General features: G+C 46.4%; 3 non-coding genes and 1 pseudogene across 3 annotated transcripts; 1 reads left to right on the top strand and 3 right to left on the bottom strand.

Moving 5' to 3' along the window:
• The window catches only part of LOC125993026 (janus kinase and microtubule-interacting protein 3-like), a 128,075-nt pseudogene that overhangs the window by 43,210 nt on the left and 62,430 nt on the right, over positions 1-22,435 (bottom strand).
• trnas-gcu (transfer RNA serine (anticodon GCU)) lies at positions 247-328 on the bottom strand. Its single transcript has one exon. It is a non-coding gene; the product is annotated as a tRNA-Ser (tRNA).
• On the top strand, positions 1,728-1,839 carry LOC125993053 (U5 spliceosomal RNA). Its single transcript, XR_007489958.1, has one exon. It is a non-coding gene; the product is annotated as a U5 spliceosomal RNA (small nuclear RNA).
• Positions 3,786-3,858, bottom strand: trnah-gug (transfer RNA histidin (anticodon GUG)). The gene has a single exon. It is a non-coding gene; the product is annotated as a tRNA-His (tRNA).

Raw genomic sequence — 22,435 nt, 5'->3', positions numbered from 1 at the left:
ATTTAGAAACACATGCAAGAACACACACAGGTGAAAAGCCTTTTTCTTACTCAGTTTGTGGCCAAAGATTCTCAGAGATGGGAAACTTCAAAAGACACACAAGAACCCACACTGGTGAGAAAAACCTTTTGCCTGCTCAGTTTGTGGTCAAAGATTCTCAGAGAAGCGACAGTTCAAAACACATACACAGGTAAGAACCCTCTTTCCTGTTTAGTTTGTGGCAAATATTCTCTCAAAGCAAGCCTTCGACGAGGATGGGATTTGAACCCATGCGTGCAGAGAACAACGGATTAGCAATCCATCGCCTTAACCTCTCGGCCACCTCGTCTTGTGTTGATAAGTCATGTTACGTATGTTGTGCCAAGATACTTTGGATGTGAATGTGAAACCGACGAGGATGTGATATGAAATGATGAGTGGAGAGCACAATGGAGTAGCAACCCATCGCCTAAATATTTCAGCCATCGCATCTCATGCATGAGTTGAATAGGCGACGTGATATGGTATGTACGGTGTAGTATAAGCCGCAAGGTAAAATGATACGATACTTTAGATGTGTAACGAAGAAAAGGTAAGCCACAAAATAAGTGACACTGTAAACAAAGCAAAACGTTTTTTCAATGTTGTCTCACCCCAAATCTTTGGGATCATCGGATCTGCACAGTTGGATAGTTCCACCGACATTTTAACATCAACATTCTTTCATGGGTGTCTTGGCTGAAGATCCTAAAGAAAAGACCCTAAACTTATTGTATGCGATTGCATATTGGTCATGATCGTATAGTGTTGTGGCCGTAGCATCACCGGAACGAATCTGGGTCATGGCGTCAGTAAATTACCTTGCTGAATTTGTCCGTTGTTCACTGTTGCCAAACAGCCTTCTGTTGAACGCAGGCTTCCAGACATTACGTCCACCTATGTTTTAACATCAACTTTATTTCATAAAGTTCTTCCAAATTCATCTTGGTGAAACTCCCTCCCTCAGGTGTTCCCATCTTTTTTTAGGCCTGGCTGCCACGAGGCAGCGGTAGAAACAAAATATGACCCTGAAAGGGCACGCCCAAACCGGCTATGATATTAATCAGAATTCGTTCATCACTAAAATGCAGTCCTCAGGTCCATGTCATATTCGCTACCAATCGGAATGTAACGGACAGATTTATATTCAAATGTCAAATCTCGAACGCCACCGTCGCAGTGGAGGTGAATTACACTCCAAATTCACCTCCACTGCAACGACAAAAGCCTCAATTATTTGCGACACGAGAGATATAGAGCACTTCTGAAATTTGAGAAATCATTTGAGAAATTACGATCGTATTTTCTTTCCCGATTTGTGTCGTTATGAAATCACATGTTTTCAAATAAAACACAGAGATGGGATCATTTCCCATTCTCTGATATCAAAAGTACACGTACCAAGACATACAACTGTTTTTACCTTCAATACTCAAAATAGACGCCCAATCGCTGTTTGAAAGAATGTGTTCGATCAGGTACCTACAATCCTGTGCGCCAACAATGTTTTAAGTAAAAAAGACATTAATGAACACAAAATACTCGTTCGTTTAAACCTTCTATTTAGGTTGAGGCCTTCTAAGTATAGTAAATCTATGAACGTCTATTGTTTGTATTAGAAGGAATGGTTGCTGCAATTTGAGTGTGAGACCCCTGTGAATTTGGTGAGACCAGCAGTGGGGTGGCCCGTTTTCACCCAGATTATCAGCTCATTCTTTTTTCTCTTCAGATCGAATAAATCGTTCGCCTTTTACTAAAGATTTCCGTGGGGAGGAACAATAAGAGTCTATCTCTAGCCATTCTCACCAACGGTTTGTTAGAATAGGCCTCTTTGGCACATGTGTTTAGCTGGGTAGCTTGAGCTATGCCGTTATATCGCTGCAACCCTTCTCTTGCTTTATTAGCTTTCTCTTCTCTATGACACCCTTTGCACATATGTAGAATTCGCTCTCAGTTAAGACGACAAGGTCACACGTTATCATACAGATTAGGCAGAGTCGCCTCCTTGCAGGAAGGCGGCCCAGAGTAGTATAAGAGCAGGAACCTTGGCGCTGAGAGAGGGACCTTCTTTCGCATCTGGCAGCTGTGCATCGATCATTCTGGCATACATTAAAGAGTTAAACTGTGAAGGCTGCCTCTTGGTAATTGCTGTTAGCATATCGAGCATTAAAGATAAAGAACCGGGAACAAACCTAGCAGGTTACAGTACGGAACAGAGTGCTGCTCTTCTGGGCACTAATAAATCGGCAAGCTTGTCTGCTGACTTATTTGTTCACTCTTCTTCACCCGCAGTAATGCATGTAGTTCACGACGCATATATGTGTCCCCTTTCAGCAGTCTCTATCCAAATACACAGTGTAGGTACCTATTAAAAGGGTAGTCCCGATGAACATGAAAGGCAAAGATTGATCATTCGCAAAGAACTTTCCATGGTCATCATATGTACGAAAGAGTTGGGCCAGAAGACTAGAGCGGAACTTATGCAGAAGTGCATGGACACCACCTTGTTGAAAGAATAAAACCAACACAATGCATGAATTCACGACAAATGATATACCAGCAAATCAGTAGTACTTCTGCTGTTGCCTTTGCGAGACCAGTTCAGATATGCGTTATCACGAATTTATAAATCAGGTGTGTTCGGACCTCCGCAGTGGAGGGAGGCTCTGCTAAACCCCTGAGACCGACTCACCGAACCCCTAGAGTTTGACCGAATCCAGGTTAAGAACCACTGGTTCAGAGGCTGTTATTTCTGCAAAAGGAGGAACTACTAAATATTGATGTCATTTTTCTGTTGGGGTTTCCAAATGTATGCGCCTGCCTACTTTTGTTTAAATAATGATTGTACACTGTCTGCAAATCCTATAAACTTCATTTCAATTCTCAAATATCACTGTGTTGATCACTGCCGTCATCGGCCATGCATGGATTCGGGCCATCTGATTGGCTCCTTTGCCCCCCCCCCCCCCCCCTCCCCCATAAACACACAGGAATTGGTTAGGACTTGATTAGTAAGTGTTAGGAATCGTTTTGGCTGTCCGTTCAGAGCAAGGAACGAGCCACTAGCCCCACGGGAAGTTGTCATTTTCTGTAAGCTTGCGTGTATGTAAATTTGTCATGGTCCAACGTAAGACTGTTGAGGGTGAATAAAAAATAACTGCAACAAGTTCATTCGGCTATTAACCAGATTCAAACTGGGGTTGCAGCCGCCTCAATGCTATATTATGGCCAACATGCAGTTGCATGTTTAGGGTCTTTTCTCTAGGATCTTCAGCCACGACACTCAAGCAGACCATGAAAGATTGTTGATGTTAAAATGTTGGTGGAACTATCCAATAACTACGCAGATCCGATGATCCCTAAGTCTCGAGATGAGACAAAATTGGAAAGACTATTGGTTGACAGTGTCTGTGAGTTACTTCAACCCAATAGTTCACAGAAATTACACATAGCTAATGTTGACCACAAAATGGCATGTGAGCTGGCCAGGAGTCCTGGAATCTTCTGATCTGTAGACAGATGCGTTCGTTATCCATTGCTCCACGAGCCCCACGGGAATATGTGGCTTGTAAGCTTTTGCAAAAATGAAAAAATAAAATAAAAAATGGGTGACATTATTTGAATACGCCATGATGCTTTATCCATTGCACCACTCGCCCTACAAGTTAAGGCTATCGACCGCAAACGTGTGGAAAATCGTCATTGTCCAAAAGATGGCTGTTTAGCAATATTAAGAAAGGGACAAATTCCACACAGTAATTGGAGTGTGCCATGACCCGGATTCGAACCGGGGGTTGCTGCGGCCACAACGCAGAGTACTAACCACTATACGATCATGGCCAACATGTGCATCTTATTAACGCTACTGCATACAGGCCATGATCGTGTAGTGGTTAATGTTCGATTCGAATCCGGGTTATGGTATAATCAAATGACCTTGTTGAATTTGTCTGCTGGTCACTGTTGCTAAACAGCCTTCCTTTGGACAATGACAGTTTTCCACACAAGTTTACAGTCGATACAGTCTTGTAGGGTGAGTGGCGCAATGGATGACACATGACGGCAGATTCAAGTGATGAGAATCGAAACAACAGATTCAAGAGACCCAAGGTAAATGAACACAACCCGTTTCGTTTCAATTGACAGCCCATGTGACATGCACCTCAGATGAAATGGGGCTAGTTGATCAACAGCAATGTTTTAACGAAGGGATCATCTGGGAGTTAAACCCCAGACCTCTCACACCCAAAGCAAGATTCATACCCCTAGACCACTGGTGTCAAACTCGAGGCCCGGGGGCCAGTTATGGCCCACCGTATCATTTTCTGTGGCCCGCAACGACAAATTGTGCATTAAATCTATGTCATACTAACATTGCAAATTGTCGGAACTTTTAAGAATCTTCTTAAAATTATTTTTGAAATATGTGAAAAGTTTCCACGAGTCTGATTTGAAAAAGCAATTATTTGTCAGTTTGTTTTGTAGCTTATACTGTATATAATATGAGGCGTTTATTTATTTGGGTTGACAGTCATAATGGCCCGTCGAGGGAAACTTTGACTACAATGTGGCCCGCGACAAAAATGAGTTTGACACCCATGCCCTAGACCAACGAGCCTCAAAGAAAGCTTGCAGACCATGTTACATTCTGTGTAACATTGGCCTGTCAAACACTCCACACAACGATAGACAACAGTGTTTCAAAGAAGAGCCCGTCCGGGAGTTTTACCCGGGTAATCAAAGAACCCTAGGCAAGAATCATTCCCCTGCACCAATGAGCCCCATACTAGACCAGCTGACCCCATTATATTCCGATTGGTAGCCCATGTGACATGGACCTGAAGACTGAATGTCAGTGATTTAAGTCAAGTCAACAAGTCCGATGTCAGCGGCGCGTTGCAGTTCAAATTTTGCTACAGGCCCATATAACAATATATAAACTATGTATGAAATAACAAAAATATAAACAACTATTTTATCGAACCATGCATGTCACTCCAAATCAATAAATCCATCAGAATCTTCGTCTTCCGTGTCACTTGAGAAAAAAAAAAAAGAAAAAAAAATTGACGCCGGAAAGAATACGTGTGCCACAGACGTCAGACTAGATATATCAAATAAATGTAATATAAACATCAATTTTAACAAACCATCCGTGTCACTCCAAATCATTAAATCCACCGGAATATTCATCCTATGTGTAAAAAAAACCCCAAAATAAACAGCTGTCGATTCCGGACCTACGTGCGGCGCTGATGTCAGCCTCATTTTCAGTTGGCGGCTCCAATTATTCCACAGATCTACATATATAACTATATCGTAGCGTTACAGAAGTACCAGGCAAGACGTGGGTTTGGTAACAGGCCGGCTCTTTATTTCACAAATCAAGAGCTCAACATGTGAGCCAACACACGCAAGCGCCCAGGATTGCTCTTTCCGCCCCCCCCCCACGCCCTGCTGCCTTCACGGCCTCCCTAAAAAATCGGAAACTACTGAAGTCTAACAACATACACGTTGCTACTCTAAATAAACTACATATCAAATAACTATAAAATAAATAACAAGTTTATCGAATAATCTGTATAACTCCAAATCACTAAATCTCCCGACTTCGGAAGTCAGTAAATGGAACTCATTGTCAGTGAGGCTCCAATTATTCCACAGCCATAGTGCCCCCTCATGCGGTTAAAAAGTGAAAATAACATGTGAAGTGATCAACTATACTAGTAAATAAGTAAAGTGTTAATGATAAAGTAAAAATTTGTGAAAAAATTCACATATAAGTCGCTCCTGAGTAAAAGTCGCCCTCCCACCCAAAGTATGAAAAAAAACCTCGACTTATAGTCCGAAACATACGGTGTATAAATGTGTTATTTATTTATATAAAGGCCGGTCCACGAAAATATTTCTGACACGTAACCGGTCCGTGGCACAAAAGAGGTTGGGGACCACTGATTTAGTAGAAGGTGGCTACAGATGAAAGTTTCAGTTCAATTTGAAAAACTTACAGGTCACTCAAGTTCAGACGCACGCACAACCAATGCAGCTATATAATAACTCTGCTGCAAACATAGGTTAACGCACTTGGGTTGAAAAGCGAACCCCGGTCTTTCACGCAACAAGCAGAGATACTATTCACGATACTAACGAGGAACATGCCCTGTGTTGGGGCAAGATGCACTGCTTGGCGGAAGAAAGGAAAGGGAGGGGACAGAAAGGAGAACGCTCACGGAACACATGCGCATATACCTATTATGTGGATTTTAACCATCTGTAAAGGTTTCTAAAACAGTACTGAAATGGGACAATCTGCTGGTCTGGTTCATATATGCCTGCCTTCAAGTTTAGAGGGCACTACCTTTAGGGGGAGCATTGAAGGTTAGGGTTAAATGTGAGGGGGTTACCGTTAGCGAGTTAGCAGGTTAGGGGTTAATTATTAGGGTTTGGTTATTATTAGGGTTTTAGAGTTAGCGTTAGGGCTTGAAGTTAGGGAATTAGGAGCATTAGGCCAACCAGATTCCATTTATTCCATTAATCACTGACATTCAGTCTTCAGGTCCATGTCACATGGGCTACCAATCGGAATGTAACGGGGTCAGCTGGTCGACTATGGGGCTCATTGGTACAGGGGAATGATTCTTGCATGATTCTTGCTTTGGGTGCATGATTGCCTGGGTTTAGCTCCCGGACAAGCTCCTCTTGCAAACACTGTTGTCTATCATTATGTGGAGCGTTTGACAGGCCAACGTTACACGGAATGTAACATGGTTCTTGTTCGTTGGTCTAAGGGTATGATTCTCGCTTTGGGTGTGGGAGGTCCTGGGTTCAACTCCCAGACGAACCCTTCTTTAAAACATTGCTGTTGATCAACTAGCCCAATTTAATCTTGGGGGCTAGCCCGAATCCATACACGGTGGATGGCGACAGTGATATTTGAGAAGTGAAAAGAAGTTTATTGGATTTGCAGACAGTGTGCAATCATTATTTCAACAAAGGTAGGCAGGTACATGAATTTAGTAGATCCTCTGTTAGGGTTTTCCAGGTTATCTTTATCGTAGGATTATGTTGGAATGTAGACTGTAATGATTAAATCAATCTTGTCTTGCCCTCACAATGTAATGATTAAATCAATCACGTCTTGCCCTCACAATGCAGAGTAAGATGAAGTGGTTGCTTCCTCTGCTTGATTGACCAGCTGCAGGGGAAGCAATCAAAGTTGTTCTGTTTCCCACAACAGTGTAAAACACCCCCTGCTCTGATCTTATCAGAGGCCGGGGGTTCACCAAACCTGTCCACTCACCCCCACTCTGTTCCTCCTAATAAATATGCCCTTGCAGGGAGGAGACTTTTAGACTTCATTCGATAATCGCTGTTCAGACAGCGACGAATGGACTCTCCACCTGCAGGTGTCTAAAAGAACTTGCTTGTCTCCTGTTTGGTTCTTGCAAAATAAGTTGGAGTGAGCAAATCTCTAACATCATCTGAACAGACCAAATGACAATGTTGACCATGGAAAACGATGGTCACACGATGAGAACTTTGAAGCCATACGAAACCAACACTTGGTACCGGTATGTAAAGGTCACTGTGAGAGCTCACACACGGGAGGGGTGTTATGTGTGTTCGAAACTCCCCTCTTCCTCCACACAAGGTCACTTGGAGGCCAGAGCAATGAATGTCACGGAAGCGAAACATATGGCATCCATGGGAGGAGTTGGATATCAACACCGAGCTGTCACAATCAGTGATGCCGACCCATCCCACTCTGGAGTTGCAGACGGTGCCTATGATGAACACTTCTGGGCAAATCTCAATGTGACTGTTAGAGGATGAACAATACCACAAGTGGCCTACACAGAGAGACCAGCTGGATGAATTACACATGTTACATCCAAGGTAACAGGACCCACAAATGCATTAACGACGACTGCTCTCCAGGAGGAAACTGGATGGGAGCTTTGGACCTCATCGCTGTGTGCCAGGATGAGAGAGCCGTTTTCAAGGTGTAAGGGCTCTACTACCAACATGGCTGCACCATCGGACGGGACCTACTTCATCCAGAAGTTCAGAGGCACTGCCTCACCTGCATCCTATGAGTGCACGTGCCTTTTCAGAACGGATCGTGGTTTTGTGGTCACAGGAGTTGTCCGATGCTGCCTGCCAACTGGACACGAGCCTGTGCGCCAGTGTGTGTGACAGAACACACCTACAGACTAGAACATCATCAGCTGACGGAAACACTAGCACATATAAAACTTCTTAGACGTGACAGATGTGATAATGATAATGAGACGTGGATTGCGTAGATGCTGTTCTGTTGAGCATGTGTTACGGAAACTTGATGATTTGACCATCAAATATGCTTCGCAAGTGATGGATACAATGATGTACTGTTTCTGTGTTTTTCTTTTTATCTTATTTTTTTTATTGATAGCATTCTGGTCGCCTAAGGCAGAGGGACCGTGTGAGAATTTTCCTGCTAATAACATCTGGCCAGCAGGTTTTTCGCTTACACAATAAGTTTGATCTGGGGTATTAAGGTAATACCTAATCTTCACTGGAAAGTGTTGCTATCGTTGTTTGTTGTTTTTCTTATTTCTGCTATTCTTCTTTCTTCATTATGCATATATGTATGTTTTTTTTACTTGTCTTTGTTGTTTAGGGTGGCATAATCATATGATAAAACAGGAGAGAGATGTTAGGGTTTTACAGAGTATCCTTATCATAGGATTATGTTGGAATGCAACAGGTAATAAATACCTTACCTTGTCCTCCTTATCACAAGATCGTAAAACATCCCCTGAGATGTTTAGACTAGAGGACAAGAGCTTTCTATTCAGCCCACTCATACCCCCACTCTGTTTCTCTTAATAAATATCCTCTTGCAGTAAGGAGAGTTCAGAGCTCTATTCGAACATCGCTGTACGCACAGCGACGAATGGACTCTCCACCTGCAGGTGTCTAAAAGGACTTACTTGTCTCCCGTGTGGTTCTTGCAAAATAAGTTGGAGTGAGCAAATCTCTAACAGTCCCTGAAACCCAATCAGAGACTTCGCCTGCAGCCGTGAACAACTACAAAATGGTGCCTGGCTCTGAAGCACCTTTGACCTTTGGTGAAGGACAAGAAAAGACTGCTGTTGTGCTTGGAGGAGGACAAGTACACTCCGGAGGAAATACAACATCCTCGGGGACGGAAAAGACAGTGAAAAGTGGAGGAACTCACAATGATGAAAATTGACTCATTTGAACAATGGACTCATTCAAGAGTGATGGATGGGGTCGCTCTGAAGCAACAACAAAAGAACACCAACTTGAGAGGGTGAAGTGCGGCAAAAAGATATGGACTTGGAGTGTCCGACGACCAAATCGCACTCCTTGCTACGGTGTTACCAAATTTGGTGAAGCTTGGTTCAAAGTGGAAGGGAGGTTCATTGTGCACTGAGTTTGACAGAACTGAGGAGATTTGATAAATAAATAAAAAAAATGAAAAATACGTAGGGCTACAGAGAAAAACATTATTATCAGAGATTGAACGGATTTGGATAAAACAAATAGGCTAAAACGGTGGGAAACAAGAGCAAGATCTGATATTTTGGCTCATCAAGCTTATGACGTAGAGGTCGAGTTATATAAATTTTAGAACAGGACATTTGGCAGTCAGGAGGAAGCTAGGTTGCTCAATGTACCTACCCAATACAATAGTAAGGTTTTTTGTACCACAGTGGAGGTTGAATGGTCAGAAAGTTAGGTATGTTCAATTTTGACATTCACACAATCATGCATAGGAGTCACAAGGTGACAGTTAACAAGACAATGACTGCAATAGGGGCCACCTACGACTGCACCGACATGAAAAAGTAGAAGCGAGAGAGCAGAGTATGGGATTACATGCTAAAACGTCTGCTATACAGTTACCGATAGGAGATTCTATCAAAAGAAGCTACATGAGAGATGGATTAGAATCCCTTTGTCTGTGTGCTCTGTGTTTGTGCGTAATCTCTGTAAAATTGTGAGTCTTTTGTCGTTCGTCTGAACTTTGTATGCCGTTTTTTGTATGTGTGCGTGCAGATGTGTGTGTGTGTGTGTGTGTGTGTGTGTGCGCGCACACCCTGTGTGGGTGCGGGCGTGTGAGGAGAAAGAAGACATGGGTAAGACAATCTCTTTTAAACCAGGAGGCAATAAATGGGAACGCCCCTGTCATAAGTAGTCTTTGGTTAAAGGGAATCATTAGGAGGTGTTCAAACTCTTCCCGCAAACACTCCTATTTGCCAGTTAAATGGGCACTGCAATTGACTACGAGAGTTGCAAACAACAGATGAAGAGCAGTTCTTGGCAGATTATATGATCAGGATGCTCAAACTGTGTCAAAGACAAATTTACTGCCGCTTGATCTTTACTCCTCACAGGTCGACAACCCCATCAATCCAGGAGACTGGGTCTACATCAAGGTCATCAAAAGAAAGAACTGGGCCAGCCACGGCGGGGGGGGGACCATTCCAAGTCTTGCTGACTACAGCAGTGACGATCGCTGTACGGCCCAGTTGGATTCACCTCAGCCACTGCAAGTTGCAGAGAGTGCTGGACCCCTAATTCGGAGTAGTGGGGCGTCTCAATGATGGTGAAGCGAACAACGATCCCCACTCCGCTAGGCGAGGGGATGTCCCGGTGTCTCTGCTAACCAGTAGCAATGGGGAGCCATATGCCAGATCGATCCTCTGCTGCGTTGTGGTTGGAGCGTGCTATGGTCTATGGACTCATCTGAACAGACCAAGTGACAATATTGACCATGGAAAACGATGGTCACACGATGAGAATTTTGAAGCCATACAAAACCAACACTTGGTACCAGTATGTAAAGGTCACTGTGAGAGCTCACACATGGGACGGGTGTTATGTGTATTCGAAACTCCCCTCTTCCTCCACACAAGGTCACTTGGAGGCCAGACCAATGAATGTCACTGAAGCGAAACGTATGGCATCCATGGGAGGAGATGGATATCAACACCGAGCTGCCACAATCACTGATGCCGACCCATCCCACAATGGACTTGCAGACTATGATGAACACTTCTGGGCAAATCTCAATGTGACTGTTAGAGGATGAACAATACCACAAGTGGCCTACACAGAGAGACCAGCTGGAGTGAATTACACATGTTACATCCAAGGTAACAGGACCCACAAATGCATTAACGACGACTGCTCTCCAGGAGGAAACTGGATGGGAGTTTTGGACACCACCGCTGTGTGCCAGGATGAGAGAGCCGTTTTCAAGGTGTAAGGGCTCTACTACCAACATGGCTGCACCATCGGACGGGACCTACTTCATCCAGAAGTTCAGAAGCACTGCCTCACCTGCATCCTGTGAGTGCACGTGCCTGTTCAGAACGGATCGTGGTTTTGTGGTCACCAGAGTTGTCCGATGCTGCCTGCCAACTGGACGTGAGTGTGTGCGCCAGTGTGAGTGACAGACCACACCTACAGACTAGAACATCATCAGCTGACGACAACGCGAGCACATATACAACTTCTTTGACGTGACAGATGTGATAATAATAACGAGACGTGGATTGCGTAGATGCTGTTCTGTTGAGCATGTTTTACGGAAACTTGTTGATTTGACCATCAAAATTGCTTTGCAAGTAATGGATACAATGATGTACTGTTTCTGTGTTTTTCTTTTTATTTAATTTTTTTATTGATAGCATTCTGGTCGCCTAAGGCAGAGGGACCGTGTGAGAATTTTTCCTGCTAATAACATCTGGCCAGCAGGTTTTTCGCTTACACAATAAGTTTGATCTGGGGTATTAAGGTAATACCTAATCTTCACTGGAAAGTGTTGCTATCATTGTTTGTTGTTTTTTTTATTTTTACTATTCTTCTTTCTTCATTATACATGTATATATGTTTTTTTTACTTGTCTTTGTTGTTTGGGGTGGCATAATCATATGATAAAACAGGAGGGAGATGTTAGGGTTTTTCAGATTATCCTTATCGTATGCTTATGTTGGAATGCAACCGGTAATAAATAGCCTATCTCGTCCCATCCTCCACAAGGTCGTAAAACATCCCCTGATATGTTTTGACTAGAGGACAAGGGCTTTCTATTCAGCCTACTCATACCCCCACTCTGTTTCTCTTAATAAATATGCCCTTGCAGGGTGGAGAGTTAAGACCTCCATTCGAACATCGCTGCACGCACAGCGACGAATGGACTCTCCACCTGCAGGTGTCTAAAAGGACTTACTTGTCTCCCGTGTGGTTCTTGCAAAATAAGTTGGAGTGAGCGAATCTCTAACAGTATTCACGGGCTCGGCTCGGCAAACTGAGGTTCAATTCCCTGACGCGGAGTCTATTTCTTTGTGTTTGAAAATTTCTTTTGTGGCACAGTTTTGAAGAGCAAATCAAAAGGATCATCAGACTTGTTTCCATCCAGTTTCAATCCAGGGACCTTCAGGGTGTGAGGCGAATGTGACAACCACTGTCAGGCTGGGAACAAGGCGGAGGACTCGGATGCAGAGTCGTTTCTTTCTCTGATTTATTCCAGCACACACACTGATCAAAAGTACAATTCAAAACGCCTCTTGCGAGGGAAAACACGTGGCAAAAAGTACAAACAAAAGCGTCGCACTGGGGCGAGACAAAAAGGCTATGGGGATCACGGCACTAACAAAAAGCGTCGCTCGGTGGCGAGACAAAAAGGCTATGGGGATCAAGGCACTAACAAAAAGTGTCGCTCTGTGGCGAGACAACAAGGAGGAGTCTTACTGAGAGCTCGGACGTCAAAGAATCGCTGGTGGTCGGGACGAGGCAAGATACACTGGCACAAGACAAGGGGAAGACACGGACTAAATACACACAAAAGGGCGGGGACACAGGTGCTGACAATTAGTGTCAACTACACAGGTGCACACAATCGGGATCAGGGAAGACAAGACAACCAAACACCGAGGAAGGAAACACGAACTGAAACGGAAGGGATGACAAAATAAAACAGGAAGTAAAGTTACGACACCGACGAGAAAGAAAACCGGGAAAATAAACGTGACCGCATGACATAACCCCCGCCCCCCCTAGGGCCGGATCCCAAACGGCCCAGGAGCCTCAGGGTGAGCTGCATAAAAGTCCTCAAACAGTCCCGGGTCCAAAATATAACTAGGCGGCACCCATTGCCGCTCCTCCGGCCCATAACCCTCCCAGTCTACCAGGTACTGCCAGCCCCGGCCTCTTCTGCGCACGTCCAATAGTTCTTTCACGGTGTAGGCCGTCCCACCTCCCACAGTCCGCGGAGGCGGAGGCGGCGCAGGATCTGGCACCAATGGACTGTCCACAACCGGCTTGACCTTCCCAACGTGAAAGGTGGGGTGGACTGCAAGGGACCTGGGCAAGCGGAGACGCACTGCGGCCGGGTGCACGACCTTGGCGATGGGGAACGGACCCACGAAGCGAGGCGCCAGTTTCCTGGAGTCCCCCCGGTGGGGAAGATCCTTGGCGGACAGCCAGACACGTTGACCTCGCTGGTACACGGGCGTCGGACGTCTCCTCCGGTCAGCCATCCGCTTGACCCGGTCCCCCTGTCGGACCAGCGTGGCCCGTGCCGCCGACCAGACGCGACGACAGCGGCGCACCAAGGCGTGGGCCGAGGTCACCGTCACCTCCGGCTCACTGTCAGGGAAGACTGGGGGCTGGTAGCCATACACACACTTGAATGGGGACATACCTGTAGCCGTGGTGGGCAGGGAGTTGTGGGCATACTCCACCCAGGTGAGGTTCTTGCTCCACGAGGAGGGGTTCTGGGAGACCAGGCAGCGGAGACTTGTCTCCAACTGCTGGTTGATGCGTTCCGTCTGCCCGTTTGCCTCCGGATGATAGCCTGACGTGAGACTCACGGTTGCCCCTATGAGCCTGCAAAACTCCCTCCAAAACCTGGATATGAATTGGGGCCCCCTATCGGAAACAATGTCTTTCGGGAACCCATGAACCCGGAATATGTGGTCCATCATCACTGTGGCCGTTCGTTTAGCGGACGGGAGCTTGGGCAAGGCGATAAAGTGAGCCATCTTTGAGAATCTGTCTACCACCGTGAGTATGGTGGTTCGCCCATGCGAGGCCGGAAGCCCGGTGACGAAGTCCATGGATATCTCTGCCCACGGACGCGAAGGAATGGGTAGGGGATGCAGCAACCCCATACGGGCGCCGTGGGAGTTCTTATTCCGGGCGCAGACGGGACAGGCTACAACGTATTCTTTGACGTCTGCCCTCATGGAGGGCCACCAGAATCGCTGCTGGATGACAAACAGGGTTCTGCGCATGCCCGGATGACAGGAGAGTCTGGAGGTGTGAGCCCAATGGACGACTTGGGATCGTAATTGATCGGGGACAAAAAGTCTGTTCTCCGGGCAACCACTAGTGGGTGGCTTGTTACCATTGGCCCGCTGTACCCGGCCTTCGATTGGCCAGGTCACTGCTCTCACCAGGCAATGAGGAGGCAGAATGGATTCGGGCTTCTTAATTTCTGGATCTGAGTTGTAGACACGGGAGAGGGCGTCAGGCTTGGTGTTTTTGGTTCCCGGTCTGTAAGACAGAGAAAAGTTAAAACGATTGAAAAATAGTGACCAGCGGGCTTGGCGGGAATTCAATCTCTTAGCTGACTTTATGTATTCTAAATTCTTATGGTCTGTCCAGACCAAAAAAGGCTGCTGTGCTCCCTCCAACCAATGTCTCCATTCTTCCAATGCCAGTTTTACTGCCAACAGTTCGCGATCTCCCACATCGTAATTCTGTTCGGCGGGCGTCAGCCGTCGAGACAGGAACGCGCACGGATGGAGCTTGTTGTCGCTCTTACTCCTACTCCTCGATTGGAGGCGTCCACCTCCACCACAAACTGTCGTGACGGGTCGGGAAGCGTGAGGATGGGAGCGGTGCTGAAGCGGTTCTTCAGCTCCTGGAAGGCCGCCTCCGCCGACCAGCGGAAGGGAACCTTAGGAGACGTGAGCGCGTGCAAGGGAGCCGCCGTGGCACTGAAGCCCTTGATGAACCGCCGATAAAAATTGGCAAAGCCCAGGAATTGCTGCACCTTTCTGCGTGAGTCAGGGGTAGGCCATTCCGTTACCGCGCTAACTTTCGCCGGGTCCATCTCAACTTTGCCCGGGGCTACGATGAAACCGAGAAAAGATACGGTGTTCTTGTGGAATTCACTTTTCTCGGCCTTTACGTACAGTTGGTGTGCAAGGAGTCGTCGCAGCACCGTCTCGACGTGAAACCTATGGGTCTTCAGATCCGGGGAATAAATCAAAATATCATCCAAATATACGTACACAAAACGGTCCAAACAGTCTCTCAAAACATCATTTATCATGGCCTGAAACACAGCGGGAGCATTGGTGAGGCCAAATGGCATGACTAGGTATTCAAAGTGTCCTCGATGGGTGTTGAACCCTGTCTTCCATTCGTCCCCTTCCCGGATGCGCACTAGATGGTATGCGTTGCGCAGATCTAACTTTGTGAACACCCGGGCTTGCTGTAATTGGTCGAACACGGTCGACATCAGTGGGAGCGGATACCGGTTCTTGATTGTGATCTGATTGAGGGGACTATAGTCAATACAGGGACGTAGGGTGCCGTCCTTCTTGCCCACGAAAAAGAACCCCGCCCCCGCAGGCGACGATGATGGTCGAATCAGTCCTGCTTGCAGGGAGGAGTCTATATATTCGTTCAAGGCTTGCTTTTCAGGTCCCGAAAGAGAATAAAGCCTCCCCTTGGGTATAGTTGAACCCGGCAGGAGTTCAATGGCGCAATCATACGGACGGTGGGGAGGTAGGGAGGTAGCCTTGGCCTTGCTGAATACCTCGGCCCATTGGTGGTAACACGCAGGGACCCCGGTTAAGTCTGGGGTTTGCGCGTCTAGAGCAGGAGGCACAGCGCGCGGGTTAGACTTGATACAGGAATCATGACAGTCGGGCCCCCATCCCGTTATTTCCCCTGATCCCCAGTCTATAGCGGGGTTGTGGCGTTGAAGCCATGGATACCCGAGAATGAGAGGGTTCATTGGAGAGGTCACGACATGTAGCCGTATATTCTCCTGGTGGGGCCCAATCGACAGCGAAACAGGTTCTGTTATGTGAGTTACCTCAAAAAGTGCCTGTCCATTGAGTGCCTTAGCTTTCACGGGAGTGTTCAGCAGGTCAGTCTTTACCCCCCCATCGGCGAGCAAATGCCCAGTCTATCAAGCTTTCATCCGCTCCTGAGTCTATTAGCACTTCAAGTTCTATTTCTTTTCCCAGCTGTGTAATCCAGCCCTTGGGGAGCACTCGCCCCGGGGACAGAGCCGCAGAGAAGGCGCTTACCTTCAGGGTCCTCCTCACCGGACAAGAGAGAAGGAGGTGTCCGAGCTCACCGCAGTAGTAGCATCTTCCTTCCCGGCGTCGCCGTAACTTCTCCTCCTCTGTTAACTTAGCTCTGCCCAACTGCATCGGTTCTGGCTCCTGGCGCTGCCGATCCCCGTCCGGCCTGGAGTGGTTAGCGTCTAGGACGGAAGGACCGGCTACTGGGACGAAGGCGGGGGCGTTCCTGCTTCGGTGCTTCCTCCACTCTTGCAGCCGGTTGTCGGTGCGGATAGCCAGAGTGATGAGGGCGTCGAGGTCGGTGGGAAGATCTAGGGGGATTAGCTGATCCTGTATGGATCCAGAGAGGCCCCGGAGGAAGATGTCATACAGTGCCGTCGCGTTCCAACCGCACTCCGCGGCCAGCGTGCGGAAACGGATGGCGTAGTCTCCGACGGTCTCTTGTCCCTGGACTATCTGACAGAGTTGGCGAGCCTTTTCTCGGTCAGCGGAGATTGGGTCGAACACCGTTCGCAGAGCCTCGATAAAAGCGGGACGAGAGCGACAGGAGATGGAATCCCTGGCCCATTCCGCGGTGGCCCACGTGCGGGCCCTTCCCGTCAGGTATGATACCATGTAGGCCACCTTGGAGCGCTCGGTGGGGAAATCTGCTGGGGACCTCTCAAAGTGCATCTCGCATTCAGTAATAAAGGCCCGGCTAAGGCCGGGTTCACCGGAGTAGCGCTCTGGAGGAGCCAGTCTGGCACCGCCGGTCATGGGAGCTATTGCAAGGGGAGTAACTGGGGAAGCAGCGGGTGTACTGGAGGTCGCTGCTGGTCCCGCGTTTAAGAGCGAGAGCACGTCCTGCATTTGCTGACCCAGCTTTGCTACTTGGGTGGCGACCGCTCCTCTGAAGTCTTCTTGACTCTTAGCGAGTCCTCGGATTTCTTCACCCAAGTCGCCCACTTGCCTCTGGTGCTGGGCGAGCTGTGAGGCATGGGAGCGCACTGCGGCGCACAGGTGCTCCGACTCTGCCGAGTCCATGTCTGGCCAGTGTGTACTGTCAGGCTGGGAACAAGGCGGAGGACTCGGATGCAGAGTCGTTTCTTTCTCTGATTTATTCCAGCACACACACTGATCAAAAGTACAACTCAAAACGCCTCTTGCGAGGGAAAACACGTGGCAAAAAGTACAAACAAAAGCGTCGCACTGGGGCGAGACAAAAAGGCTATGGGGATCACGGCACTAACAAAAAGCGTCGCTCGGTGGCGAGACAAAAAGGCTATGGGGATCAAGGCACTAACAAAAAGCGTCGCTCTGTGGCGAGACAAAAAGGAGGAGTCTTACTGAGAGCTCGGACGTCAAAGAATCGCTGGTGGTCGGGACGAGGCAAGACACACTGGCACAAGACAAGGGGAAGACACGGACTAAATACACACAAAAGGGCGGGCACACAGGTGCTGACAATTAGTGTCAACTACTCAGGTGCACACAATCGGGATCAGGGAAGACAAGACAACCAAACACCGAGGAAGGAAACACGAACTGAAACGGAAGGGATAACAAAATAAAACAGGAAGTAAAGTTACGACACCGACGAGACAGAAAACCGGAAAAATAAACGCGACCGCATGACAACCACTACACCATGGAAACTACACTACATGTATAGCCTTTTGAAGAGCTTGGCAAAATTTCAACAAAAGTGCGAATGGTTTTCACCCAGTCTCAAATCAGGTACCCTTTAGCGAAACTACCGTAATTTCCGGTGTATAAGCTGCGACTTTTTTCCAAAATGTTGAACCCTGCGGCTTATAGTCAGGTGCGGCCTATATAAAAAAAAATTCGTGATTTTTGTGACGACTTGATCACTTTTACTCTTAACACTATTATATATAGTAAAAGCTACAAAACAAACTGACAGATGACTCGTTTTCAAATCAGATTAGTAAAAACTGGTCAAATTTTTAAAAAAAAAGATATTATTAAAAGTGAAGACAATTTGCAATTCTAGTAATGACACACGAATTTGATGCACAATTTGTCTTCGTGGGCCACATAGAATGATGTGGCGGGCCGTACCTGCCCCCCGGGCCTTGAGTTTGACACCTGTGCTCTAAACCCTTTCTCTTACTCTGCCATGTGACTCAGAGATTACACAAAGCAGTGGCACTGTTTGGACCATCTGCATTGTATTAAAACCCAATCAATCAGCATTTAAATTCAATTATGCTCACCAAAAACAAGTTGTAATGAATGTGAACTTTTAATGCATTTTATTCAGAAGGTTACTTTGAACCCTGAGGCTTAAATGGCGGCGCGGCGTACTTATGGATTGTTACGGCCTCCGGCCTCCAGGGGGCGCTCTCGCAGGAAGCAAGAGCGAGACGGGCGAAGAAGAGATAATGCGCCGAAGAAGACGTGCTGGTTTGTGTTCACAACATTTCGCGCATCACGCAGAACGCGATCAAGACGGACATTACTGAAAGGAAGCTTTTATACACAAACCGTCATTATGGGGGAAAAAAGAAATGCATATGATGCCGCTTTTAAGCTAAAGACAGTCGATGTTGATGACATTGTGTTGCGGCACCCTTTTCTTTATTTCGTGGTCCCGTCTACTCGTGTCGCTCGCAAGTTTAATGTAATTTAGCGCTTCGTGCATGAATAAGATGAGCATGAACAGACCCTCATCATGGAAAATGCCAGAAGAAATGGATAAAAACGACGATGAAAGAGATATTGAGAAAGTGTGTGGCGAAGGATCTCTAACGCTATTCCAATCGGAAATTGAGGAGGAAGACTTCGACGGTTTCAGTGCACAGGAGGAAGATGAAGACGATGAAGCTCTTTTTTTTACTTTTACTTTAACCAGCCCTGTTAGTGCTCTGCTACCGTGTTGCTGCTGTGTTACCGCCGCGTCTCAGTGACTTTTACCGGTATGTTTTATTTAATCAAACCCTATTAGTGCTGTGTTACTTCCGTGTTGCTGCGGTATTACTGCTGCGTCACAGGCAGTGTTTGGAAAGAAATGTTAAGGTATGTTATTAAAACTTTAAAAAAGCTTTCTGTGTCCAGTATTTCTTTGTTGATAACTCAGGTGCACACTTCCGTGTTGCTGCGATACTACTGCTGCGTCACAGGCAGTGTTTGGAAAGAAATGTTAAGGTATGTTATTAAAACTTTAAAAAAGCTTTCTGTGTCCAGTATTTCTTTGTTGATAACTCAGGTGCACACTTCCGTGTTGCTGCGATACTACTGCTGCGTCACAGGCAATGTTTAGAAAGACATGTTAAAGCATGTTATTGAAACTTCAAAAAGGATTTCTGTGTACTGTCTTTCTTTGTAAAAAACTCGTGTGCACGTGCGGCTTATGTAAGAAAAAAAATAAATTATCCCCGAATTTTAGCTGGTGCGGCTTATTCACCGGTGTAGCTTATACACCGGAAATTACGGTATTCAATATCGGCTTGGCAAATCGGGCTTCATCTCCCCGACGCGGAGTTTATTTCTTTGTATGAAAAAATAGTTTTTGCTGGCACACTTTTGAAAAGCAAATCAAAAAGTTCACAAGTGCCTGCTTTTTTCTTCACTCACTTTTGTTGAACTTTTGCCGGGCTTCTCAAAATGCTTTAGACGTCACAGCAGTTTCCATAGCGTAGTAGTCATCGTGTTCTTCTCAGCTGGAAACACCCCCTCTTTGAGACTGAGTGGAAACAACATTTTCTAAATATATTTGTCAGTGCTGTCTGCTTTGCAAAGTGTGCCAGGGACACTTCGGCAAGCAGGAGCCAGAAGGTCTCTGAGTCAGCAACAGCCAGGTGTGCGACACTCCGCTACAATGGTCACCTGACCACATGTCGGACGAACCAGCCTCTAATCTGTGTTTGCATTTTTTTTTTCCTTCAACTGTCAAGCCAACTCTTTACTTCTTGGCTTGGCTAGCTGATTGCAGACCCACTCCAGAGCTGCCTCCAGTTAATCCAACCAAGAAGACATTCAGTGAGTGCATCTTATCAGAGCCTCATGCAGCGCTTTAGCACAATCCTAGCTGCTACCTGGAGCTTTTGCAAAAATGCATGATAATGGAAAAATATGGGTTTTTTTTGTTTTTTGTGTTTTTTAAATATGGTTTTTAGATGGTAATCATGACACAAACATTCTTATTCTGTAGAAAATGTATGTAGTTGTGAATATATTAAAAATACTGAATATCAGAATGGCGCAAAATTGCGTCATACCAAGCGACACAGCACAGGCGAGTTGTAAACAAACAGGTGTTTGAGTGACGGGCCATGGATTCTAAAGGCAAAAAGAGAAAGATTGCTGATAAGAACAGAGGGTTTAAGAAAGAATGGACTCAACCATTTGCTTTCATTGCCAATGCTGAAGGATTGCCTGAATATTTGATTTGCAATGAGAAGTTGTCAAATATGACAAAAAGAGCAATTTGGAGTGACATTTTCAGCTAAAGCATGCTAAATTTGCTTCTGATCACCCAGTTGGAACTGAGAGGAAAGGTGCAATTTGAGGAACGAAAAAACTGTTTCAAGAAGAGGATTGCATCTCCAAACTCTACTACTGCTGCAAGTTTTGTTGCAGCCCGGTAGATAATAAAGCGCGGAATGTCATGCGGTCACGTTTATTTTCCGGATTTCTGTCTTGTCGGTGTCGTAACTTCACTTCCTGTTTTATTTTGTCATCCCTTCAGTTTCAGTTCGTGGTCCCTTCCTCTGTTTCTGTTGTCTTGTATTCCCTGATCCCAATTGTGTGCACCTGTGTGGTTGACGCTAATTGTCAGCACCTGTGTCCCAGCCCTTTTGTGTGTATTTAGTCCGTGTCTTCCCCTTGTCTTGTGCCAGTGTGTCTTGCCTCGTCCCGACCACCAGCGATTCCTTGCCGTCCTAAGTCCTAGTAAGATTCCTCTTTTCTGTCTCGCCACAGAGCGACGCTTTTTGTTAGTGCCTTGTTCTCCCTAGCTCTTTTTGTCTTGCCCGAGTGCGACGCCTACACTGCCATCATCCAGTCTGTCCTCTGCACCTCCATCACTGTCTGGTTTGGATCGGCCTACAAACAAGACAAGCACAGACTGCAACGGACAATAAGGACTGCAGAAAAGATAATTGGAATCAACCTCCCATCTATCCGAGACTTGTACCTGTCCAGGACCAGGAAACGTGCAAGTAACATCTCAACAGACCCTTCGCACCCAGGTTGCAGCCTGTTTGAACTACTCCCCTCCGGATGCCGTTATAGAGCTCTGTACACTAAAACCAGCAGACACAGAGACAGCTTCTTCCCCCAGGCTGTCGCTCTGATGAACTCACACCACTCTTAGAGTCTCAGAGTCATTACTGTGCAATAACATCCCGCTTTCCACACCTTTTTGTCTACACTGTTTGTACTATGTGTCCTCTCTGCATCCATTGCAGCCTGGTCATCCTAGAAGAGGGACCCTCCCATCTGTGGTCTCTTCTCAAGGTTTCTCATTTCCCCTAGCTGGAGTTTTGAGTTTTTCCTTGCCCTCTTGGGAGTTTAAGATCAGTTTAGGATCAGGGGATGTTTGAGAATATCTTTCATTTTTCACATGTCCTGAGTGTTGTTGTTAGTCACCTAAATGTTGAACAGAGGCTGTGATTTACCGAAGTCAAATTCCTTGTTTGGCACGCTCAAACATGGCGAATAAAAAACTCTTGAATCTTGAATCTTGAAGAAGAAATTGATACCACTAAAAGGCCAAACACGGGGGGAGGACATCTGCGAGGCTGTGCTGCAGTGTTTAAATGACAGCGATACACACTGGCCATCTGATTTCAGACCCTACAGACGGCACACCAAGTTTGAGAGGGTCGCAAAAGTTTGTGACCTTACGACAGAAAGCATTGGATCGAAATTTGTTTGCATTCCATTGCATAGTGCACCAAGAGGCGCTGTGTGCGTAAACATTCCCACCAGATTGTATGGAGGTAATGAACCTTGTCATCCAAATTGTGAAGAAAACAATCGCAAAAGCATTAAACCACCACCAGTTCCGTGAATTGCTAGATGAAGTTGAGAGCGAATATGCCGATCTCCTGCTGCTCAACAAAGTCTGC

The sequence above is a fragment of the Syngnathus scovelli genome, unplaced genomic scaffold (genome assembly GCF_024217435.2).
Source record: "Syngnathus scovelli strain Florida unplaced genomic scaffold, RoL_Ssco_1.2 HiC_scaffold_25, whole genome shotgun sequence".
Taxonomy (NCBI): domain Eukaryota; kingdom Metazoa; phylum Chordata; class Actinopteri; order Syngnathiformes; family Syngnathidae; genus Syngnathus; species Syngnathus scovelli.
Note: the sequence above shows the minus strand (reverse complement) of the source record. Positions and strands in the feature narration are given on the sequence as shown.